Consider the following 24,403-nt stretch of genomic DNA (forward strand, 5'->3'; position numbering starts at 1 on the left):
AAGGAGACAAAATTTCATCAATTTAGTTTATAGGAGGGGGACTCCCTCAGTCATTCAAGGAACCCATGTCATGTTTAAAATATGAAGTAAGTCTACTGATCCATACCTATCTTCTAAGTAGAACAGATATATTCCAAAGATAATTAAGATAACATTTTATAAAGCAGGAAACATCTTACTATCTCCATGAACTGCAAAAGGATAGTGGTGCAGACAGAGAATTGAGGCATTCAAGCATCTCGAAGATGTCAGTTACAGGTGAAGCCTATGCCACCTATTTATCAAGCAAAAAAAAAAACAAAAAAAACAATTCTGCATTGTACTGTAGCCCCTTCCAGGGTGTGTTCAAATTAAATCTAAGACTTCTCTTTTGTCCTTTGAAATTCATACTGTTAATAACATAACTTAACTGATTTTGTTAGACATGTTTAACTCTTTAAAATATAAAAGAATCTTTTTAGTTTTTAATAAGAACCAGAGAAATAAACGATTTCAAACTTTGCAAATTTGAAATTCAAAAATAGAACAGCTACAGACAGAACTGATATTTTTTCATCTACTCTACTAGTCATGCGAATCATTACAACATCCTATTTGATAGCCTGCCCAGAAAATGTGGTAGCCCTATTCAATTATAAGCAATGTGAGACTCATAAAGGGAAATAGAATATATTATGCTTTCCTCCAATAACAGTTAAGGCACACTACCTTTGTGGCACAGTAAATTAATATTATGCACACAGGATTGGCTAAATAAGCAATGTGATTTGGTAGGTTTGAAAGATATAGTTAAAAGTTATGCTTTTGGGGCAAGTCAAGCCACAGCCTTCCTTGAAAAATCTGAAGCAAATATTTTCATAGATGTTGATGATGAGAACGTATTTTTCTAATAAAACTAACACTCAGCAGTATCTGTGAGCACATATCTGAAGGCAGTGCACAGTTTCCCCCACATAGCTGTAGATTCTGGTTCTCTTTTGCTTGCTACCACTTCCTCCGGAGAATGGGGAGCAAGGTCATCAACTAAGAGTCAGAATGAGGGAGAAGGAGTTGGAGAGACCAGATAGAAGGCATGAAATAGTGATCTTTGGGACTGAGGGAAGGTTTGAGCAGGGAAATGTACTGTGATTACTAGTTGGCAATAAGAGTCCAGGTGAGGACAATAGTCATGAATTTAAAAGTGTCACTTTTTGCTGCGTTTGGCTGTTTAGGTGCAAGCAGAGTAAGATTAAACCAGAATGAGGTTTGCCACGTGAATATGAGAAAGTGAGAGAGACCAAAGGAAAGACTGTGTGCAAAACAATGATTAAACATAGAACTTAAGCTAGGAAGAATGGAAGTGAGAGCATGACAGGGATCAGGACATGGTGGTAAGAACTTGTTGGCTCTGGCCTGACCAGGTGGTGGCAGAGTAAATAGAGCATTGGCCTGGTATGCTGAGGACCTAGCTTCAAAACCCCAAGGTCACCAGCTTGAGCATTGTTCATCTGGCTTGAGTGCGGGCTCACCAGGTTGAGCGAGGGGTTGATGGCTTGAGTGAAGGATCATACACATGACCCCATGGTCACGGGCTTGAAGCCCCAGGTCACTGGCTTGAACCCAAGGTTGCTGGCTTGAGTGTGGGGTTGCTGGCTTGAGTCTGGGTTCATAGACATAATTTGATTGTCCCTGGCTTGAGCTTAAGGGTCACTGGCTTGAAGCCCGAGGTTGTTGGCTTGAGCCCAAGGGGTCACTGGCTCAGCTGGAACTCCTCAGTCAAGATACATTTGAGAGAGCAATCAATGAAAAACATATAGGCTGCAACTATGAATTGATGCTTCTCATCTCTCTCCTTTCCTGTCTATCTGTCTCTGTCTGTCCCTCTCTCTATCTCTCTGTCTCTCTGGCAACAAAAAAAGAACTTGTTGGCTCTGTCTGAGTCAGGATACCACAGGAGAGAGCTGGAAAGATGAGGAGGAATGAATTAACTTTGAGATAACTACTACGTCCCATTTTTATTAATACATTGTACCTAAAGTTTGAAGTTTTTTCTCTGTATGCCCAGTTTCTAGAACAAGGTATGGCACATCATCTACATATTGAATAAAAATATTGAATGAACAAAATTTTGATTGTATGATTGAGTAATACCAAGTTTGTAAATAACTACATCAATGGATAGGATATTCACCATTTCCTGAACAGGATTCAGCAGATATTCCTTGTTTTTATTTGATCTTCAAGGTTTTTTTCAGTTTATGGTTTTATAAATATTGATATTTAACTAAGATCCTATAATGACCAGAATGTGTACACCTTAAGAAGTAAATAGGCCCTGGTTGGTTGGTTTAGTGGATAGAGTATTGGCCCAGCATACGTCCTGGGTTTGATTCCTGGTCAGGACACACATGAGAAGCAACCATCTGCTTCTCTTCCCTCCCTCTTCCCCTCCTCTCTGTCTTCCCCTCTCACAGCCAGTAGCTCAACTACCTCAAGCATTAGCCTCAGGCACTAAAAATAGCTCAACTGATTTGAGCATCGGCCCAAGAGAGGGGTTGCTGGGTAGATCCCAGTTGGGGCACATGCAACAGTCTGTCTCTCTATTTCCCCTCTTCTCACTTAAAAAAAACTATTTTTAAAAAGAAGTTAATAATACCTTAGGTAGGGACCTGAAGATGGCAGCAGAGTAAGCGGACACACAGATGCCCAGCTCTCACCACCAAACTGGAATACAAATCAATTTAGGAAAAATTAGCATGAAAAACCAACTCTGGACTACAAGAACAGCTCTCAAAAACCAAGGAGCAAAGAAGAAGCCATAACAAACCTGGAAGGGAGCACCTGAATCTCCCCTGCTTACAGGAACGAGGGGGGGGGGTGAGGCTGAGAGCCCAGTGGGGATCTCACTCCAGGGAAAAGAGCAGAAAATACTGCTCACAGCCACTTGTCTGGCGACCAGGGAGCAAGGTGTGTTGAAAAGACCAGCTTATCTCCCAAGTGGAAAGGAAAGAGAGAGGGACAGACTGTGAGGGGCTAAGGAATGCAGGAAACAAACTAAAAAAGCTGACTCATCCGTGCTGGAGGCGGCCATAGCTGGGAAAGGGACTGATCCTTCCACAAAACAGTACTGAATTGCTCCCAGATCAGAGATCTCCAGACATCTCTCCAGCTCCAATCAGCACAAAAAGACACAGTTAAAAACAAGAAGTGGGGAGGACGAGCAGTAACTCAGGTCTCCATGGAGATCTGAGATACACCTCCCCCTACTGAAGCTGAGAAAACACCCTGCCCCCAGAGAGATTAGTTGGTGGAAGAGGCCTTCAGAGTCTTAGGTTACACCCATCGCATTCCTGGATACAGTTTCAAGGAAGCCTCCTGCTGAGATCAGTAAACAAGACTATCACTTGTTAAGAAAACAAACAAATCAAGACTTCAAAGCTGCCCAAATCTGAAAGTGGATTACAAATAATAGCTGATACCAACCCAAGAAGACATAGAAATAAGACAACTGAAAACTGGAGGCAGACAACACCAAGCCTAGACTCAACCAACTCTACAAACAAAACACCCAAACACAGAAAATGAGATGACAAAAAGTGTAATCCAAATGAAACCACAAGAGAAACCTTTAGGAGATAAACTGAGTGATATGGAAATAATCAAACTTCCAGATGCAGAGTTCAAAATAATGATTGTAAGGATGCTTAGGGATCTTAGAACAACAATGGATGGTCATTATGAACACCTAAATAAAGAAATAGCGGGTATAAAAAAGAATCAGTTGGAGATGACAAATACAATATCAGAAATAAAGACCACAATAGAAGGAATTAAAAATAGGATGGATAGAGCTGAGGATCAAATCAGTGAGCTGGAGGACAACTTGAATGAAGGCAAGAAAGCAGAGAAGAAAAAAGAAAAGAGACTCAAAAAGTCTGAAGAAACTCTTAGAGAGCTCTGTGACAACATGAAAAGAAATAACATCCGCATCACAGGGGTTCCTGAAGAAGAAGAAAAAAAACAAGGGATAGAGACTTTGTTCAATCATATCATAGCTGAAAACTTCCCTAAATTAATGCAGGAGAAACTCTCACAAGTTCTAGAAGCACAGATGACTCCATTAAAGAGAAATCCAAAGAAACCTACACCAAGACACATCATAATTAAAATACCAAAGCTAAGTGATAAAGAGAAAATATTAAAAGCTGCAAGAGAAAAAAAGCCATCATCTACAAAGGAGCCCCATAAGGATGACATCCGACTTCTCAATAGAAACACCTGAGGCCAGAAGGAAATGGCAAGAAATATTAAAAGTAATGCAGAACAAGAACCTACAACCAAGACTACTTTATCCAGCAAGGCTATCGTTTAAAATCGAAGAAGAAATAAAAAGCTTCCCAGACAAAAAATAACTCAAGGAATTCATTACAACAAAACCAATGCTGCAGGAAATGTTAAGGGGCCTGTTGTAAACAGATCAAAGTGGGAAAAGAATATAGCAAAAAGGAATACAGCTTTAAAGAATAAAATGGCAATAAACAACTACATATCAATAATAACCATAAATGTAAATGGATTAAATGATCCAATCAAAAGACATAGGGTAGCTGCGTGGATAAGAAAACAGGACCCGTACATATGCTGTCTACAAGAGACACACCTTAGAACAAAAGATACACATAGATTGAAGGTAAAAGGATGGAAAAAAACCATTTTATGCAAATGGAAATGAAAAAAAAAGCCGGGGTAGCAATAGTTATATCAGACAAATTGGACTTTAAAACAAAGGATATAGTAAGAGATAAAGAAGGCCACTACATAATGATAAAGGGAGTAATCCAACAGGAAGATATAACTATTATAAATATCTATGCACCTAATATAGGAGCACCTAACTATATAAAGCAAACTTTGATGGATTTAAAGGGCAAGATCAACAGCAATACTATAATAGTAGAGGATTTCAATATCCCACTAACATCACTAAATAGATCCTCAAGAAAGAAAATTAACAAAGAAACAGCAGACTTACTGGAAACACTAGATCAACTCGATTTAATAGATATCTTCAGAACCTTTTACCCTAAAGCAGCAGAATATACATTCTTTTCCAGTGCTCATGGTACATTCTCTAGGATAGACCACATGTTAGGGCAAAAAAGTGGTCTCAACAAATTTAAGAAGATTGAAATCATATCAAGCACTTTCTCCGAGCACAACAGCATGAAACTAGAAATGAACCACAACAGAAACCTAAAAAAATTCTCAAACACATGGAAACTAAATAGCAGGTTGTTAAAAAACGAATGGATTAAGAATGAGATCAAAGAAGAAATAAAAGCCTGACCAGGCGGTGGCGCAGTGAATAGAGTGTTGGACTGGGATGCTGAGGATCCAGGTTTGAGACCCCGAGGTCGCCAGCTTGAGCGCGTGCTCATCTGGTTTGAGCAAAAAGCTCACCAGCTTGGGCCCAGGGTCGCAGACTCAAGCAGGGGGTTGCTCGGTCTGCTGAAGGCCCACGGTCAAGGCACATATGAGAAAGCAATCAATGAACAACTAGGGTGTCGCAATGCAGAACGAAAAACTAATGATTGATGCTTCTCATCTCTCCGTTCCTGTCTGTCTGTCCCTGTCTGTCCCTCTCTCTGACTCTCTGTCTCTGTAAAAAAAAAAAAAAAAAAAGAAGAAATAAAAATATTCCTAGAAACGAATGACAATGAGCATACAACCACACAAAATTTATGGGACACAGCAAAAGCAGTACTGAAAGGGAAGTTCATAGAACTACAGGCACACTTTAAGAAGCTAGAAAGAGCTCAAATAAACAACTTAACCCTGCATCTAAAAGAACTAGAAAAAGAACAGCAAGTAAAGCTCAAATGTAGTAGAAGGAAGAAAATAATAAAGATCAGAGCAGAAATAAATGACATAGAGGCTAAAGAAACAATACAGAGAATCAATGAAACTAGGAGCTGGTTCTTTGAAAAGGTAAACAAGATCAATGAACCTTTAACTAGACTCACCAAGAAAAAGAGAGAGAGGACTCAAATAAATAAAATTAGAAATGAGAGAGGAGAAATAACAACTGACACAACAGAAATACAAAATATTGTAAGAAAATACTATGAAGAACTGTATGCCAAAAAACTAGACAACCTAGATGAAATGGACAAATTCCTTGAAACATACAATCTTCCAAAAATCAATCTGGAAGAATCAGAAAACCTAAACAGACTGATTACACCAAATAAGATCGAAACAATTATCAAAAAACTCCCAACAATGAAAAGTCAGGGCCTGATGGCTTCACAACTGAATTCTACCAAATATTCAAAGAAGAACTAACTCCTATCCTTCTCAAACTATTTCAAAAAATTCAAGAGGAAGGAAGACTTCCAAGCTCCTTTTATGAGGCGAGCATAATTCTGATTCCAAAACCAGGCAAAGACAACACAAAGAAAGAAAATTATAGGCCAATATCTTTGATGATTATAGATGCTAAAATCCTCAACAAAATATTAGCAAACCGGATCCAACAATATATGGAAAAAATCATACACCATGAACAAGTGGGATTTATTCTAGGGAGGCAAGACTGGTACAACATTCATAAATCAATCAATGTGATTCATCACATAAACAAAAAGAAGGAGAAAACATATGATAATTTCAATAGATGCAGAAAAAGCATTTGATAAAATCCAGCACCCATTCATGTTCAAAACTCTCAGCAAAGTGGGAATACAGGGAACATATCATGATAAAAGCCATCTATGAGAAACCCACAGCCAACATACTCAATGGGCAAAAATAAAAGCAATTCCCTTAAGATCAGGAACAAGGCAGGGGTGCCCCCTTTCACCACTCTTATTTAACATAGTCCTGGAAGTCCTAGCCACAGCAATCAGACAAGAAGAAGAAATAAAAGGCATTCAAGTTGGAGAAGAAGAAGTAAAACTATCATTATTTGCAGATGATATGATATTGTATATAGAAAACCCTAAAGTCTCAGTCAAAAAACTACTGGACCTGATAAATGAATTCAGCAAAGTGGCAGGATATAAAATCAATACTCAGAAATCAGAGGCATTTTTATACGCCAACAATGAACAGTCAGAAAGAGAAATTAAGGAAACAATCCCCTTCACTATTACAAAAAAAATAATAAAGTACCTAGGAGTAAACTTAACCAAGGAGACTAAAGACTTGTACTCGGAAAATTACAAAGCATTGATAAAAGAAATCAAGGAAGATACAAACAAGTGTAAGCATATACCGTGCTCATGGTTAGGAAGAATAAACATCATTAAAATGTCTATATCACCCAAAGCAATTTATAAATTCAACGCAATACCAATTAAAATACCAATGACATAATTCAAAGATATAGCTCACATATTCCAAAAATTTATATGGAACCAAAAAAGAACATGAATAGCCTCAGCAATCTTAAAAAAGAAGAATAAAGTGGGAGGTATCACATTTCCTGATATCAAGTTATACTACAAGGCCATTGTACTCAAAACAGCCTGGTACTGTCATAGGAATAGGCATATAGATCAATGAAACAGAACAGAGAACCCAGAAATAATCCCACAGCTTTATGGACAACTGATATTTGACAAAGGAGGTAAGGAAATACAATGGAGTAAAGACAGCCTCTTTAACAAATGGTGTTGGGAAAATTGGATAACTACCTGCAAAAAAAATGAAACTAGACCACCAACTTACACCACTCACAAAAATAAACTCAAAATGGATAAAAGACTGAAATGCAGGCCGTGAAACCATAAACATCTTAGAAGAAAACATAGGCAGTAAGCTCTCTGACATCTCTCGGAGCAATATATTTGCTGATTTATCTCCACGGGGAAGTGAAATAAAAGACAGGATAAAGAAATGAGACTATATCAAACTAAAAAGCTTTTGCACAGCTAAAGACAATAAGAACAGAATAAAAAGACAAATTACACAATGGGAGAACATATTTGACAGTACATCTGATAAGGGGTTAATAACCAAAATTTATAAAGAACTTGTAAATCTCAACACCAGGAAGACAGACAATCCAATCAAAAAATGGGAAAAAGAAATGAATAGACACTTCTCCAAAGAGGACATACAGATGGCCAATAGGCATATAAAAAAATGCTCAACATCACTAACCATTAGAGAAATGCAAATTAAAACCACAATGAGATATCACCTCACACCAGTCAGAATGGCGCTCATCAACAAAACAACACAGAATAAGTGCTGGCGAGGATGTGGAGAAAAGGGGATCCTCCTGCACTGCTGGTGGGAATGCAGACTGGTGCAGCCACTGTGGAAAACAGCATGGAGATTCCTCAAAAAATTGAAAATCGAACTGCCTTTTGACCCAGTTATCTCACTTTTAGGAATATACCCCAAGAACACCACAGAACGGCTCCAAAAGGAGAAATGCACCCCCATGTTTATGGCAGCATTGTTCACAATAGCGAAGATCTGGAAACAGCCCAAGTGTCCGTCAGAGGACGAGTGGATTAAAAAGCTTTGGTACATATATACTATGGAATACTACTCAGCCATAAGAAATGATGACATCGGATCATTTACAATAACATGGATGGACCTTGATAACATTATACGGAGTGAAATAAGTAAATCAGAAAAAACTAAGAACTATATGAATCCATACATAGATGGGACATAAAAATGAGACTCAGAGACATGGACAAGAAGGTGATGGCAACAGGGGTGAGGGGTTGGGGGGAGGGGGATGGGGCGAGGAAGGAGAGAGGGGGTGGGGGAGGGGAGGGGCACAAAGAAAACCAGATAGAAGGTGACAGAAGACAATTTGACTTTGGGTGAGGGGTATACAGCATAATCAAATGTCAAAATAATCTGGAGATTATTTCTCTCAACATATGTACCCTGATTTATCAATGTTACTGCATTAAATTTAATAAAAAAAGAAGTTAATATATTTAATCAACAACACATCATAGGGAATTGCTGGAAGTGTGAAACACTGAATAAAACAATTATACAAATACAAGCCTTCAAAGATGGCTTAAGCCCCCAAACAAAATTATTGTGAAAGATTTTGAAACTACAAGATTAAGTCCTCAAAAATAAATGAACACATTCATATTCATATTCTGAGGCAAGGTTAGACAGTAATTGATAAAATATACATTTTAAAAGACTTTATCATCTTTTCTAGGAAAGGCAGTCCCAACTTCTTGTCAAGCAACTTAAAATGTGTCCTCATTAGAATATCTTCCTGGTTGAAAATTAAAACAATGACAATGTACCCTGGAATTCTGCAGGGTTCCTACAAAATCTAAAAATATAGACAAATAAACGTAATGTCATGAGGGCATTGCCAATCTGTAAAAAGGTAAATTAATGTTATCTACTTTGCAGACTGTACAAATACTCTGTGGATGACTTCATAGTAGAGGAGTGACTTCTATATTTACTCAAGGACTAGATTTAGTGACCACATAATTTCTGAATAAATAAAAAGTGAAGAGCAGTATTTCTTTTTTAACTCTAATTTCTTCACGTTTTACTTTGATGCTACAAGATTAAATTTTTTCATTTTCCTCTTATAAACAAAATAATATAGGAGACGTAAAACAATGGCAGCAACTAACAGGGGATCTACAGTCCTGGGAACAACATGGTGCTCCACCAGAACCCATTTTCTCTTTCTTCCAGGGTCTGTGACATCTCAGGAAGATGGTCTTTCCCAGCATCCATTCTGTGTGGCCACGTGGCTAGGTTTTCACCTGTGGATTGTGTGAATCAGAGAGCCTAAGGCTATGAATATACCTCTTTCAAAACTAATTACCTCTTCTTGATAACTGGAATGTCAGTGTGGTAGTGACTTAAGTTATATCTTACAGATGACAACACAGTGTCCTAGGGTGTAGTGGAAGAGCTAATGGAAGGAACTCATGTCCCAGAGTGTCGACGAGGACCAGAAATTCCATGCTGACCTGAACTATCAATAGCAAGACATACATGGAAAAAACAGAAACATTTTATTTTTTCAGCCATGGTATGTTGGGTCTCTCTGAAGCGGTTAATCTTAACCCTGACACATACAGATGCTATATCAAACAGCACTACCACACAGTTGCCAACTGTATTATGAATTCACAAATGGCAACTTTTCTGAACTAAATTCAACTTACCACCACGGAGGAAAGGGTATTACCCTCTCTTCAGAAAAGAAGGGTGACATTATGAAGTAAGTGGACCCAAGGCTGTGAGCTGACACTGTGTTCACTTAAGCAGCACCGAATGCTTCTCTCGCCTTGGCATCTGAAGCACTAGTAATTGAGAACCAAATTTAAAAACAAGAGATTTAAAGTTGATGTGGAAGATATACCTCAAGTTGAGCCATAACACAATTATTAAAATGAGCAAAGAGTCTAAAATGCCAAAAAATAAAATGGTACTGTTTCTTCCACTGCAGAGTTTAATTTGTATTTTAAAATGGCATTTTCCATTTTATATGAATACATACATATTCCATGTTTTCTGTTTTACCTTACCAGTGAACAGCTGGAAGAATTTGTATGAGAGAAACAACTCTTTCTTATTCATGTAGATGTTCTATTTCAATCAAAAGAATTTGCCAGAGCTCTTCTTTTGGTTGTTTTAGATAAAATTCAACACAAATCAGCTTCAACACAAAAGGGGAATTTATTGGCTCATCACTGAAGTGACGGAAATGGCAGGGATGTTTGGCTCCACGACTCTCTCTCCCCTTCCCTCATCTGCTTGTCTCTGCTTGTCTTTATCCACTTCTACTACCGAGCTTCCCTAGCAGAGAGGCATGCTGCTTCAGAGAACCCCCAATTCCTGTCTTGTCATCCTTAATACGCAGGAGGCAAGCTGGACTCTTCTATGCTGGGGCAACAGAAGAATTGCTGAAAGAGCTTTGATTGGCCACACATTGATCACATGTAAATCCCTGGGCCAATCACTATGGGCAGGAGTTTGTGAACATCAGATGAGTGGGGCTTGAATCATATGTGTATCCCTCAATAGAGGGCCATAGGAAAGAGAATTTCAGAGTGTTAAATCTCGTTGTAGCATGCTTTCCCTCGTAGTCTGAAACATAAGACTGGGTTTAGAATATTTTAATAATACTCTTGCTGCTTCCTTCTCTTAATAGTTAAGTTTTAATCCTAATTCATCAACTCCTTGCCCCACTACTAACCATCCACTGACAACAGTACTGGGACTAATTAATTGCACTTCATCACAAAAAAATACTTTCCTATAAGGAACTCTAGTTTATACTTTGGTTATTTTATATTCCTGTGAGCTTAGCAAACTTGGAAAGGAAATAAAATGGCTCAAGTTTTAAATATGCATAAACAGCATAAGATGTTATGTCAACTTGTGGATAAGGCCTCGGCTCACCTAAACATGCCATTTATAAAGTATTTATTGTATCAGAAAAGGTGTGCAGAAAGAGGGAAGACATGACCCCTGTTTGGAAGGTTCACATAATAACTCTGGCAGCCATTGCAATCGGGCATTGTAATTGCCCAAACTGTAAATCACTTCCTGGAGTGGCAAAGAGAGGCACCTTTGGCTGCATGTTGCAATCCACAGTTCAGTTTGGCATAGAATCTCACACAAAAGTGTGTCCCAAACCACTTTACAGAAGTGAAATTTTCATTCTCAAACCAATATATGCTATACATTACAGAACAGCTATTGCGAACATTGCATCATGGAAAAAAGGAAAAGAAAAAGAAGAAAACCTCAGGCATTAGGTCATGAGATGGGAATCTGAAGGAGAACTTAGGAGGCCTGAACCACTAGGGTAACAGGAGGGAGAAGAGGGAAGATGGGTAAGAAAGGACACACATTAATTTGTAACCTTTAAAGATAAGTCTGTGATAAGCTAAAAAAATCACATACCTTCTGTCTGAAAAAGGTTGAGAATGAGACAATTTTTTTATATAAGCCAAAGAAGCAGTAGCAGAATTTATTTATTTATTTATTTATTTATTTATTTATTTATTTTGAGAGATTATGAATTCTTTATCTTGAAATGGTACCATAAATGTTGCACAGGAGAAAAGATTGGGTAAACACTGCTTAGATCTCAGTTCTTCATTTCTGTAAGTTCCCGGAAGCTATAAAACAATAGCACGTCTGTCAGCAGAGAAAGGAATCTTGCACCCAGACAGCTCCTGTTTTAAAAGCTGTTAAGAAAACGCCTTGATTTTTAAATTATCTTGACATGGTAGTTATAATTTATCATGAGAAATGTGATGGAGATACCTGTCAAAACTCTTTTTTGATAGTGTATCAGAATTTTGAGAGGCATATTTTATGGGTTACTTCAGAATAGCTATAACAATTAAATCTCCTACATTTTTTTTTAAGAACCCAAAGAAATTTACTTAGAAAATGTCTTACTTGACCAGTGGAGAGCACCAAGAAAAAATACACCAAGAAACAGTCAGCCATGACCGTGTTCATAGTCTTTCAGTCAGCTCAGACCAGAGAACGACCAGAGCAGCTCCTGACCATCAGGCTACGAAACGTGTCCGTCTGCAGGATCAAGGACGTGCAGGTCACCACAGGGGTTTCCGCAGGTGGCATCATGGCTGTCGCTCACCTGAGTCACAGTTTCCAGAGTACTATTCTCTGTCACCACTTCTGTTGATTTTTTTGTTGGTTTCTTTTTCTCTCTTTTCTCCTTTGTTGGTTTTCTCTTTTTCTTCTCTGTTGGGCCCTTTTCCTTCTTTGTCCTGAGTACTGTTGTAAACTGCTTTGTTATGGCCTTTCTAGTTCAGGCAATTTCAATGGCAATATATATATTGTATCAAAAAAATTGTATCTTGGGGGAAAAGATGGTGTTTTCCTCAGTGTAGCCTTGAGAACAATCCAGTCATAGCAAAGCACCATAGCTTGAAGTCTTCTCTAACCCCATCAAACTTCAAACAGAATGGCCTCTACTTCTTCGCTTTAGTTGGTACTGATTTGAGTTCTTCTGGGTCCAATACATCTACCCCTATTTTCTCAAAATATTTTTGAAAATTCAGAGTGGATTTAGTCATCCACCTTGGTGAGGTTCAGGAACTGTGGGTCAGCTGGTGAAATCGGCCTGTGTCCGCCGTTGGTGTGCCCTCAGGGCCCACACCATCTCAGTGTCAGGATCGCTGCTGTACGGCTCCCCCGGGAGAGAGACGGCTCCCCCGGGAGAGAGACGGCTCCCCCGGGAGAGAGATGGCATGGGCCACCCACACCTGCTCCCTGGAAACCTGGTCTTGCTTATTCCTCATCTGAAGAGAATGTGATGAGGATGGTCCCAAGACGCCACAGGTGCCACAGCTCAGACCCTGTGACTGAGCTTCCCATAGTACGCCCTTTGGTGTGGTTCTGAGGACAGGGTCATCAGACATCTCTATAAAGGGCCATATGGTAAATATTTTAAACTTGTAGCCCACATAGTCACTGTTGAAACTACTCAGCCCTGCCATTGTAGCAAGGACTGTGCCACAGACAATAATTAAACAGATGGATATGGCAGAGTTTCAGTAAATCTTTCTTTTTTTTTTTTTTTGCTTGCTTTTTTTTTCTTTTTTTAATTTTAATTTATTGTGTTTACATAGATTCTTTTTTTATTATAAATTTTTATTAATGTTGATGGGATGACATTAATAATTCAGGGTACATATATTCAAAGAAAACATGTCTAGGTTATCTTGTCATTAAATTATGTTGCATACCCCTCACCCAGAGTCAGATTGTCCTCCGTCACCCTCTGTCTAGTTTTCTCTGTGCCCCTCCCCCTCCCCCTAACTCTCTCCCTCCCTCCCTCCTGTGTCCTCCCTCCCCCCACCCCTGGTAACCACCACTCTCTTGTCCATGTCTCTTAGTCTCGTTTTTATGTTCCACCAATGTATGGAATCATGTAGTTCTTGTTTTTTTCTGATTTACTTATTTCACTCCGTATAATGTTATCAAGATCCCACCATTTTGCTGTAAATGATCTGATGTCATCATTTCTTATGGCTGAGTAGTATTCCATAGTGTATATGTGCCACATCTTCTTTATCCAGTCTTCTATTGAAGGGCTTTTTGGTTGTTTCCATGTCTTGGCCACTGTGAACAGTGCTGCAATGAACATGGGGCTACATGTGTCTTTACGTATCAATGATAGCAGAAGTTATTTAAACTGAAAAAGTATGAAATGGAAGCTAACAAACTTTCAAAGTAGCGGTATAATTACACAAGATTAGTAATCTCAACTAATACGGGGTCAAGATAATAAAATGATGTGCTGTGTGTTAACCTGGATTATGGTGAACTATTTTCTTGACAGGTTAGGGAAGAGATGCACTGTAAAAGCTAATTTCATAAGCATAAACACTATACATGAATTGTGCATTTAAAAATGCATAGATTTTTACAAAATATATTCAGTACTAAAAAACAAATTAGACCACATACTTTTAGAATCTTGCCTGGCTTTTTGTTGAAAAAAAAAAACACCACCACAAAATATCAATTTTTATTTTATTTTGAGTCCAAGAAGTACTAGTTAATGGGGAACTTTATTTAACAAGTGACAACAGAGAGTGTTGTACGTAAACAAGATCTGCAATAGAAATTCTGCTTTTGGCCCTGGCTGTTTGGCTCAGTGGTAGAGTATCGGCCAGATCTATAGATGTCTCAGGTTTAATTCTGGTCAGGGCACACAGGAGAAATGCGTATCTGCTTTTTCCCCCCTCACCCTCTCACTTCTCTCTCTCTTCCCCTCCTGCAACCGTGGCTTGATTTGAGTGAATTGGCTCTGGGCGCTGAGGATGGTTCCGTGGCCTCTACCTCAGGCACTAAAAACTAGCTACCATTGCAAATGGAGCAAAGGCCCCAGATAGGCAGAGCATCGCCCCTTAGTGGGCTTACCAGGTGGATTCTGGTTGGGGCACATGCAGGAGTCTATCTCTGCGTTCCCTCCTTTCACTAAGTAAAAAAGAAAATCTTGCTTTAAAACCTAAATATAATTTCAAATGGAAATTACTCCCAAGAATATAGAGGGGGAAAATGATGCTTTATTTAAGTTTCCTAACATTTAAATAATAGTGAAATATTTTTTAGAATTCAGATTCTCCATTTTGAATCTTAACTTGAAATTTAAATTTCCATTTCAAGTATCATTCACATAGCAAATTAATCTATGCACAGATTGCAGAATAAACATTATTAATGTTCCATAAACTCCAAGGCTATTCAATTAACAAGGGGTTTACATAACTCATTAAGAGTTATGCATTTGTCTACTGGTATAAAATAGTCACGGGGATGTAAAGTACAGCAAAGGGAATATAGTCAATAATATTGTAATAACTATGTATGATGCCAGGTGGATACTAGACTTATCAGAGAGAATCACTCTATAATTTGGGAACTTTGTAAAGTATATGATTATCTAATCACTATGTTGTACACCTAAAATTAATACAAAATAATATTGGACATAAACTGTAATTAAAAATATAATTTAAAAATAGAAAAAACAGTTATACATTTCTTTTAAGGTGCTATATTCTTGAGTACTGAAGTTTTCCACATAAATAATATGATTAAATCTGTATCTTGTATAAGTTTCATGTATGGCATTTTAATTTGGTAGATATCTCATTTTATGCGACACAAAAGTATGCATGGAAAGTATAGAAATTAACTGCATAATGTATTATTTCCCTCAATTTTTGGAAATACTGGCCACTCAGTTGTGTTGCAGATGAATATATTATTACTTGCCTTTAAGGGACATCGAAGATTACTACAGATTATCAGTGATTTTGGCAATTTAACAAGGGTTTAGCAATGACTAATTTTATATATATATATATGAAAATTACCCCTATACTAGGTACAATTAAATATTTTTTTTCCTTTACCTTCTTAAGTACACAGTATTTTCTTTTTAATTTATGCTATCTGTTGGGGGGGGGATCCATTTTTTCTTAGAAGAAAAAGCAATGGACTTTTCAGGAACTTTTATTACAGTATTATGTATTTTAAGAATGACAACCAACTAGAGCACCCTGCCCTGTGCCTTCTTCTCTCACTCTAAAATGAAAACCAGAATCACAAAGCGGTTAATAGTGTCAGACGTGGCGTCAGGATGATAATGTTGGTTTAGCTGTTTCCCTGTCTGTGCGATGGAGGTAAAAACTGGACTGACTTCAGAACTCAGCACAGTGTCTGGCATACAGGCATGGGCTAGAGTGGCTACTCTCATTTGTTATTCTGGGACCTTTCAGACAACCCTGAGACCTCTAGAGACTCAGTGATGAGGGGCCCGCTGCACCGCTGAGACCATCCTCCCCGGTCCCAGCCGCATTTCCGAGTCCAGCCACCCTGGTGGCAGCAGCACAGGAGGGACTGCAGGTGACTCTTCAGTCTGGGCTGGCTCTACTCTGGTGGCCGCTGTCTCAACTGAGATCTTCTGTAAGGAGGAAAGCATTATGTAGTAGAAATAACAGACATATACACAGGGCTCTGAAAACCTCAGTTCAAGTTCTCTATCCAGGGGTTCTTAACTTGTGGTTAGACTTTGGAAAGAGAAAGGTATCCCTGAACTCCTAATAATTAAATGCTAATTATTTTAGTATTTTTTTTTTCATGCAAGAGAAGTCCATGACTCTCACCAATTTTCCCAAAGATTCTGTGTCTTGAAAATGATCAAGAACTGAGCTTCAATGGTCTTCTGTGTAAAATGGAAATGTAAAAAAGCAACAACAGTCTTGTTGGCCTGTCAGGGTTGTCCTGAGGAGCCGTTTAAAGAGTGTACGAACACATTGTAAGTCATCACTATGCAGTGTTATCTGTAACTAACCTTGCCACCATATTTTTTATCAGTTTGCATGAACATTTTTTATTACACAGTGTCATTCATAAGGAAATCAAAATTGCTCACCTACTTTTTGAAAGCCATGTTATAGCTTGTCCAAGCAGTAAACAGTGAAAAGAAGATTGAGGCACTACCCTTGGAAAATAGTCTACAGATGTGTTTTGTTCAGTTCACATAGTGTTCTTTTAAACATGAATTATTGTTAACATCTAGAAATTATGAGTTTTCACATTTAAAAAAAATTAGATCTCTGGGTTAATTGAAAAGCTGAACTCTCTAGCATCTCTGAGTCACCCCCCCCCCCCCCACACACACACACACACAAGGTTACATCTGTCTGAACTGAGTTCAGGGACACACGCTCCTCCCGTTCTGTTGAATCTTACTCTCCTGCTTCCTTCCTTTGACTGTTTGACCACATAAGTGCCCCAACCCTATAGATGCTAATTCTAAATCTTAATTGAGCATAACTGCTGAGCTTTGAAAAGATATAAAATAAAGTCTCACCTTGCCCTCTTTTTGTTCTTAGACAGTTCTTTCAAACTTCAAATACAGAAGAGTTAAAATAAACATTAAGCTAATTGAGGACAAAGTGTCTATATTTTTCACATACATTGCTTTTCCTACTAATGAATTTTTGTCTTTTAAAAGAACATCCTCTAACAGTAATAGTGGAGGGCAAGACCCAGGACATGACTATAAGATCCAAGCAAGTGATGTGATGGGAAAAAGCAACAGGTTTGCTAATGAGAAGTCCTAACCCTGACTCATAGTTTGACCATGCACAAGTCAATAAATTTGGAGAAATAAACAAAACGATAACATATCATCTGGGAAAACTTGAAATGAAGCAACTCAAAAGGGCTTCCTAGTTTTAGCCTCAACAAAAATGTCACTATTAAGGATAAGAAAATAGTGTTTGTTTCCCTTAAATTTTATAGGTTAAAGAGATTTCCCGCAGTTGATTTTTGTTCCTGGAATTTACTAGGAGGAAGAGTCACTATGAAAACTGAAAATGCACGGTGAAAAACTAAGGATTGGGAAGTTCTTGGTCTTCTCCTTTTTAAATCAATGAATGTTCTCTCAAGTTATTAAGGGCCCTCAAATAATAAGCAGGCTCCAACAGATTACAATAAAGAAAAAAAATGTCACAGGGAAAGCCATTTGTATATGATTAGAATAGACTTCTTTCTAAAACAGTTCTTAAACTCTAGTCCAACATTATCTGCTCCAAGGAACACTTGATTTTTTTACTCAACTGATGATGCTGTTGTTGGAATTTTGATTCAAAAGAAGACTCTATCAATGACCCTGACTTGTGAAAGATTCCAAGATTTAAAAAGTCATTACCAAACTAAAATTTATGCCAGATCATGTACTATATAGTAAATACTTCGGCAAAAAGTAAAGTGGTATAACAGAGGCCATCCATTCAAGCAATGTAACCTGTAGGAAGTTTTTCTAAACCTAATTGTAAGGCCCACTGAGTTAGAGCAAGGTTACGCTATAAATCTGCCATTCTTAGAGGGTAAAATTTCTCAGTGCATATTGAACCAATATTACTGCTATGAAACTGGGTAAACTAGATTCTGTGCCACTGTAAAATGCTCCTCAATAAACTTGTTTTCACAAGAAGTATGCCCACTCATGCATCCCAAAGCTGCTGTAATCTTCATTGTTGAGGCTGATCTAACAGCAGGGATGTTATTCCACTTTTTTGACATGTTTAAGTTCTCTAATGAATAAGGCTAGCAGCTCATTGCTGCTTCGACTGACTGTCATTTGATTACCCCAGAGGGATTTTCTTTTCTTTATTCTTTTTTTGTCTTTAAAATTGGCCTCCTAGTTCGTTTTTAACTACCTTGCGCACAGAGGTCTGAAGGGGAAAGCAGATCAAAGATCAGCTCGAAACATAAAAAGCAGCTGTAGTTAATTAAAGGCAAATAAAGGACATCTGACTAGATTCTTTATGAGCCGCCTTGTCACACATTCGACAGTCTATAATCTCTGTGACCTTGTCCCTTGGTCCTGAACTGTCACCAAACCTGAGAAATGGATACATCTCAAAATATATACTGATAGAAAAAAGGGAGAAATGTTCAGGGTGTGGCTTAAGGAAGAGGAAGTGATGTGGAAAAAGAACACAGTGAAAGTGGAGTGACCTGGGATAAGGAGACACTGCCTGGAATTCTCACTCTAGTCTGAGTTTTTCCCCACATTGAAAACAAAGCAGTTTGTTATAAAGAGGTAGAGGTAGATAATCAGATTAGAAAAGGTAACATTTGAGAGATGAAATGGAATACTTATCCTGCTCCAGTTTGAAAGAAAATGAATTAAGAATACTTTTAATAGGCCTGACCAGGTGGTGGCACAATGGGTAGATTGTTGGACTGAGACAGAGAAGACCCAGGTTCAAAACCCCAAGGTTGCCCGCTTGAACATAGGCTCATCTGGCTTGAGCACAAGCTCACCAGCTTGAGCACAGGGTTACTGGCTTGAGTGTGGGATCATAGACGTAACCTCATGATCACTGGCTTGAGCAAGGGGTCACTTGCTCTGCTGTAGTCCCCCCCCCATGAAGGCACATATGAGAAAGCAATCAATGAACAACCAAAGAGCCGCAACAAAGAATTGATGCTTCTTATCTCTCTCCCTTCCTGTCTGTCCCTAGCTGTGCCTCTCTTTGTTTCTCACTCTCTGCCACACAAAAAAAGAATACTTTTAACATTATCTAGTATTTAAACTTAAAAGAATGTTCATAATTGTTCCTATATTAAAAAATGTTATTAAAAATCTAAATCATTCAAGCAAAACATAACATTTTCTAATTTTAAAAGCAACACATGTTCACCTGACCAGGCGGTGGCACAGTGGATGGAGCATCAAACTGGGACTCAGAGGAACCAGATTTGAAACCCCGAGGTTGCCAGCTTGAGTGCAAGGTTCACCAGTTTGAGCCCAAGGTCGCTGGCTTGAGCAAGGTGTCACTCTGTCTGCTGTATTCCCCCTCCCCCCCCCCCCGGTCAAGGCACATATGAGAAAGCAATCAGTCAAAAGTTAAGGTGCCGCAATGAAGAATTGATGCTTCTCATCTCTCTCCTTTCCTGTCTGTCTGTCTCTATTTGTCCGTCTCTGTGTCTCTCTCTGTCTCTATCACACACACACACACACACACACACACACACACACACACACACACAAAAGAAAGCAATACATGTTCATTGTAAATACTTGGAAAATCCCAGAGACATATGAGAAAGATAATAGCACTCCATAAAAACGCAGTTTCTGAGAGAATCCTGTTATGATTTATATTTAAACCAAGGGGGAAATTTTGGGTACGTACTACAAAGTAAAAACCATGCGATGTGCATGATGCCTTTGTGTGTAGATGGTCACAATGGCTACAACCCATGCATGATGAAGTAAACTGTCTGGGTCCTAACAAGTTATTAACCTCTGCCAACACCTGGAAAATGGCTATTAGGGTCTGTGCTGGCCCCTTAAAAATGCATCTCCAACATGGATAAAAGAAAAGTCACTGAATCCTCTATAATCCCCAAAATGTTTGGACAGCTCCTGTGTCTGCCTGTTAGCTTACTTGTTACAGACCCAGAATGGTGCTCTAAATGACCCAACTTCCACTACTTTCTCTTGAATGGAGATTGGAGATCATAAGGGGAAAATCCTGCCTGCACACGATTGTGGAAGGAAATCTGGGCTCACATCTCTAGGAATGCTTTGGAAATCACAAAGTATCAATTATTTATTAACTATTATTAGTAGTAATTGAGATGACATGGAAGACACTAAAAATGAATAAGGACCTATCTTCAAGGAGCTTTAATCATATACTTAGAGGTACAACATAAAAATAAAATATTAATTAATATTTGAAAATAAGCTCAACTTTTTAATGCAAGTAGTGTGCCAAGGAAAAATATGAAAAAGGACAATAAAGTAGAATATAGGTTTTTGGCTTGCGTTGTTTCTAAGGAAACATACTAGAACTAACCAACACAAGTGAGAGTTATTCTTTTCGAAGTTGTCACCTTCACCGTCTCCAAACACATTAAAAAGGTGCTGCCACTGTTTAAGACATTTTGGACTTTATGGGATTCCCCTGAGCATGTGGCATGTAACTTTTAAAAACCTAAAGTAGTAACTTTGAAGTTAGACTCAGTTTCTAGGAAGAACAAAGTATCAGATGAAACCAAGAATGGTGAATACAAATGGTGCTCAGACTGTATCATATCACCTTAGCTATTAAAAGAAATGTGGCTACAAAATAATTAATTAATAATTGTATATAAGACAAAATATTTCTGGCCTGACGAGGTAGTAGTGCAGTGGATAGAGCATTGGTCTGGGATGCAGGGGACCCAGGTTCAAAACCCCAAGGTTGCTGGCTTGAGTGTGGTATCATAGACATGACCCCATGGTCACTGGCTGAGCCCAAAAGTTTCTGGCTTGAGCCCAAGGTCACTGGCTTAAGTAAGGGATCCTTTGCTCTGCTGTAGCCCCAGTCAAGACACATATGAGAAGACAATCAATGAACAACTAAGGTGCCCCAATGAAGAATTGATGCTTCTCACCTTTCTCCCTTCCTGTCTGTCTGTCCCTATCTGTTCCTCTCTCTCTGTGTCTGTCTCCCATAAAAAAATAAATAAATAAAATAAAACAAAGATATTACTAAGTAATTCTTGGCCACTATTTGTGGTACTCCCCTAGAAATGTCACAAAAGTGCTAAGCACTCATTATTGGCTTATTTTGGAAATATAGTCATTTCTTCATTGAATAGCAGTCAAGTGGTTAATGATCTGTAAAACTCTTAACTAAACCAGGAAGAACTCTTTATATTAAGTCTTTAAATCAAAGCTCCATTTATTGTCATTAGTAAATTATGATTTGCTTCTCTAAATTCAGTGTGTTTTTTATTCCTGAACTATAAGAAAAAGTTTAGTTGTTTTTAATATGGTAAAAGGGAAAGTAAACTCAACCTGTTAGTGTTCTATGAGTCAAAATACCATAGATTTTTAAAAGGTCTAGTAAAACCAAATCAGCAGTTGTCATGAAGCTTTGCTCTCATCTGAGGATGGTATTTCTTCTATTATGCCTGTTATGGTAGTCCCTCCTTATCCACGGGAGATACCTCCATGATCCCCCGTGCACGCCAAAACCACAGATAGTACTGAACCCCATATATATATAATATGTATGTATAGAAAAAAACATAGTATATATATACTATATATATTATATATATTATGTTTTTTCTATACATACATATCTGTGATAAAATATAGTTTATAAATTGTGCACAGTAAGAATTAACAATGACTAATAATAAAATAGGATAATTATAATAATATGCTATAATAAAAGTCATGAATGTGGTCTCTCTCAAAACATCTTATTGGACACTCAGTTTTTCATCTGAAGGAAGCCCTTTACAGCTTCTCTTTGGCATATCTGAGTTGCCAGCATTACTACTCTCATGCTTTGGGGCTACTGTTAAGTAAAACAAGACTTATTTGAACACAAGCACTGTGATATGGTGACAGTTGACCTAATAACCAAGATGGTTACTAAGTAACTAATGGGCAGGGAGTTTATATATACAGCATGGATATATCCCAGATAGAATATCACAAGATTTCATTTATATTACTCATACTGACCTGCAATTTAAAACTTAAGAATTGTTTATTTCTAGAATTTTCCAGGTAATATTTTCCAATAATGATTGACTGTGGGTAATGAAACTGTGGAAAGTGAAGCTCTAGATAAGGGCAGTACTACTATACCATTACTACACTACCATTACTCTTACTATACCTACTACTCTCATCAGCACCACGACTGAAACTGGCTAAGAAGGAGAAGAAATAATTTGCCCAAGGTCACACAGCTACTAAAGGGCGAAGTTGGGATCCAGTTCTTTTGTAGAGACTGTTACTTCGGTGTCACTAATAAACCACACTGCTCAGTATCCCTGCCTTGGTGGAAGGTTGTCTCCATGTACTTGCTCTGACAAGAAGACATGAAGTATATATATATTGCACAAGGAAAGGCTTGACGAGCCACTCGCACATTGGTGTCTGCTCATAAGCTGGCAGAGTTCTTTTTGGGACCCAGCCACCATATAGAGAAAAACACACACCATGTGGAGAGGTCACACTAAAGAGACCCGAGGCCCGCCAGTCCCAGCCAAAACCCTGCACCAACTTCCAGCCATGTGAGGGAGTCATGTTGCCCTTTACAGCCCCAGCCACCAGCTCAGTGTAACTGCATAGACAATTCCAGTCAAGACCAGCTGGAGAACAGCCCATGTGAGTCCAAGCAACCCCAGAGCTGTGAGAAATAATAAAAATGGTTGTTGTTTTAAGCAACTAAATTTTGGAAGTGATTAGTTATAGAAAAAGCAAACCACACCCAATAGTATGGTGCCCAAGTCTATGCTCTTAACCACTTTGCTCTCCTGAACTAAAGTTATCTTCTAAATAATTATTACATATACTCATACACAGGACAGGGCAAAAAAAGTAGGTTTATAGTTGTGAGTATGCAAAACAGCTTATTCTTGTATTATTATTAATTCTTGTATTATTTTCCATATGAACAACCATAAGCCTCTCTCTCTCTCTCTCTCTCTCTCTCTATATATATATATATATAAAACTTTTGAGTATTTATTTACTATGTACCTACTATAACTACTTATTATTTTAAATCTATGTATTTATAAAATTTGTCTTCTCTATATGGTATACTATACTACTCATTATTAATTTCTACCTTAAATATAAAATGTATCCTGGGAATTAAAAACTAATAAACTACTGCCCTGGTTGGTTGGCTCAGTGATAGAGTGTCAGTCCGGCATATAGATGTCCCAGGTTTGATTCCCAGCCAGGGCACACAGGAGAGGAGCCCATTTGTTTCTCCAACCTTCCCCCTCTCCTTTCTCTCTCTCTCTCTCTCTCTCTCTCTCTCTCTCTCTCTCTCTCTCTCTCTTCCCCTCCCACAGCCTAGGCTCCATTGGAGCAAAGTTGGCCCAGGCACTGAGGATGGCTCCATGGCTTCTGCTCAGGTGCTAGAATGACTCTGGTTGCAACGGAGCAATGCCCTAGATGGGCAGAGCATCGCCCACTGGTGGGCATGCCAGGTGGATCCTGGTTGGGCACATGCGAAAGTCTGTCTCTCTGCCTCCCTGTTTCTCACTTCAGAAAAAAGTAAACAAACAAAGAAAAAAACTAATAAACTACCCATCCATTGCCAAAAAAGTTCAGTTTTACCCCGAGACATAATTTGTTGAAAGAATTAGATCTATTTAATTAAGTCTTAAGAATTTATAATAATGTTTAGTCACTTATTCTATCACTCTACGAATAGTGAACATTTAGTGAACAAATACTGTCTGCCAGTGACCATGCTGAGCTGTCTTACATACATTTTGCTCCTAACAACCATAAGGTTTATAAGAAATGGTGATGTACCAGCATCCATGCCTGAGGTTATAGCTGGTGAGCTGC

The 24,403-nt window shown here is 38.3% G+C and overlaps 1 protein-coding gene and 1 pseudogene across 5 annotated transcripts in view; both read right to left on the bottom strand.

Moving 5' to 3' along the window:
- SLC25A21 (solute carrier family 25 member 21) overlaps positions 1-24,403 on the bottom strand; it is a 567,550-nt gene that overhangs the window by 239,135 nt on the left and 304,012 nt on the right. The window lies entirely within an intron of this gene.
- LOC136333949 (protein PBDC1 pseudogene) lies at positions 12,642-17,288 on the bottom strand (annotated as a pseudogene).

This window comes from Saccopteryx bilineata, chromosome 4, assembly GCF_036850765.1.
Source record: "Saccopteryx bilineata isolate mSacBil1 chromosome 4, mSacBil1_pri_phased_curated, whole genome shotgun sequence".
NCBI lineage: Eukaryota > Metazoa > Chordata > Mammalia > Chiroptera > Emballonuridae > Saccopteryx > Saccopteryx bilineata.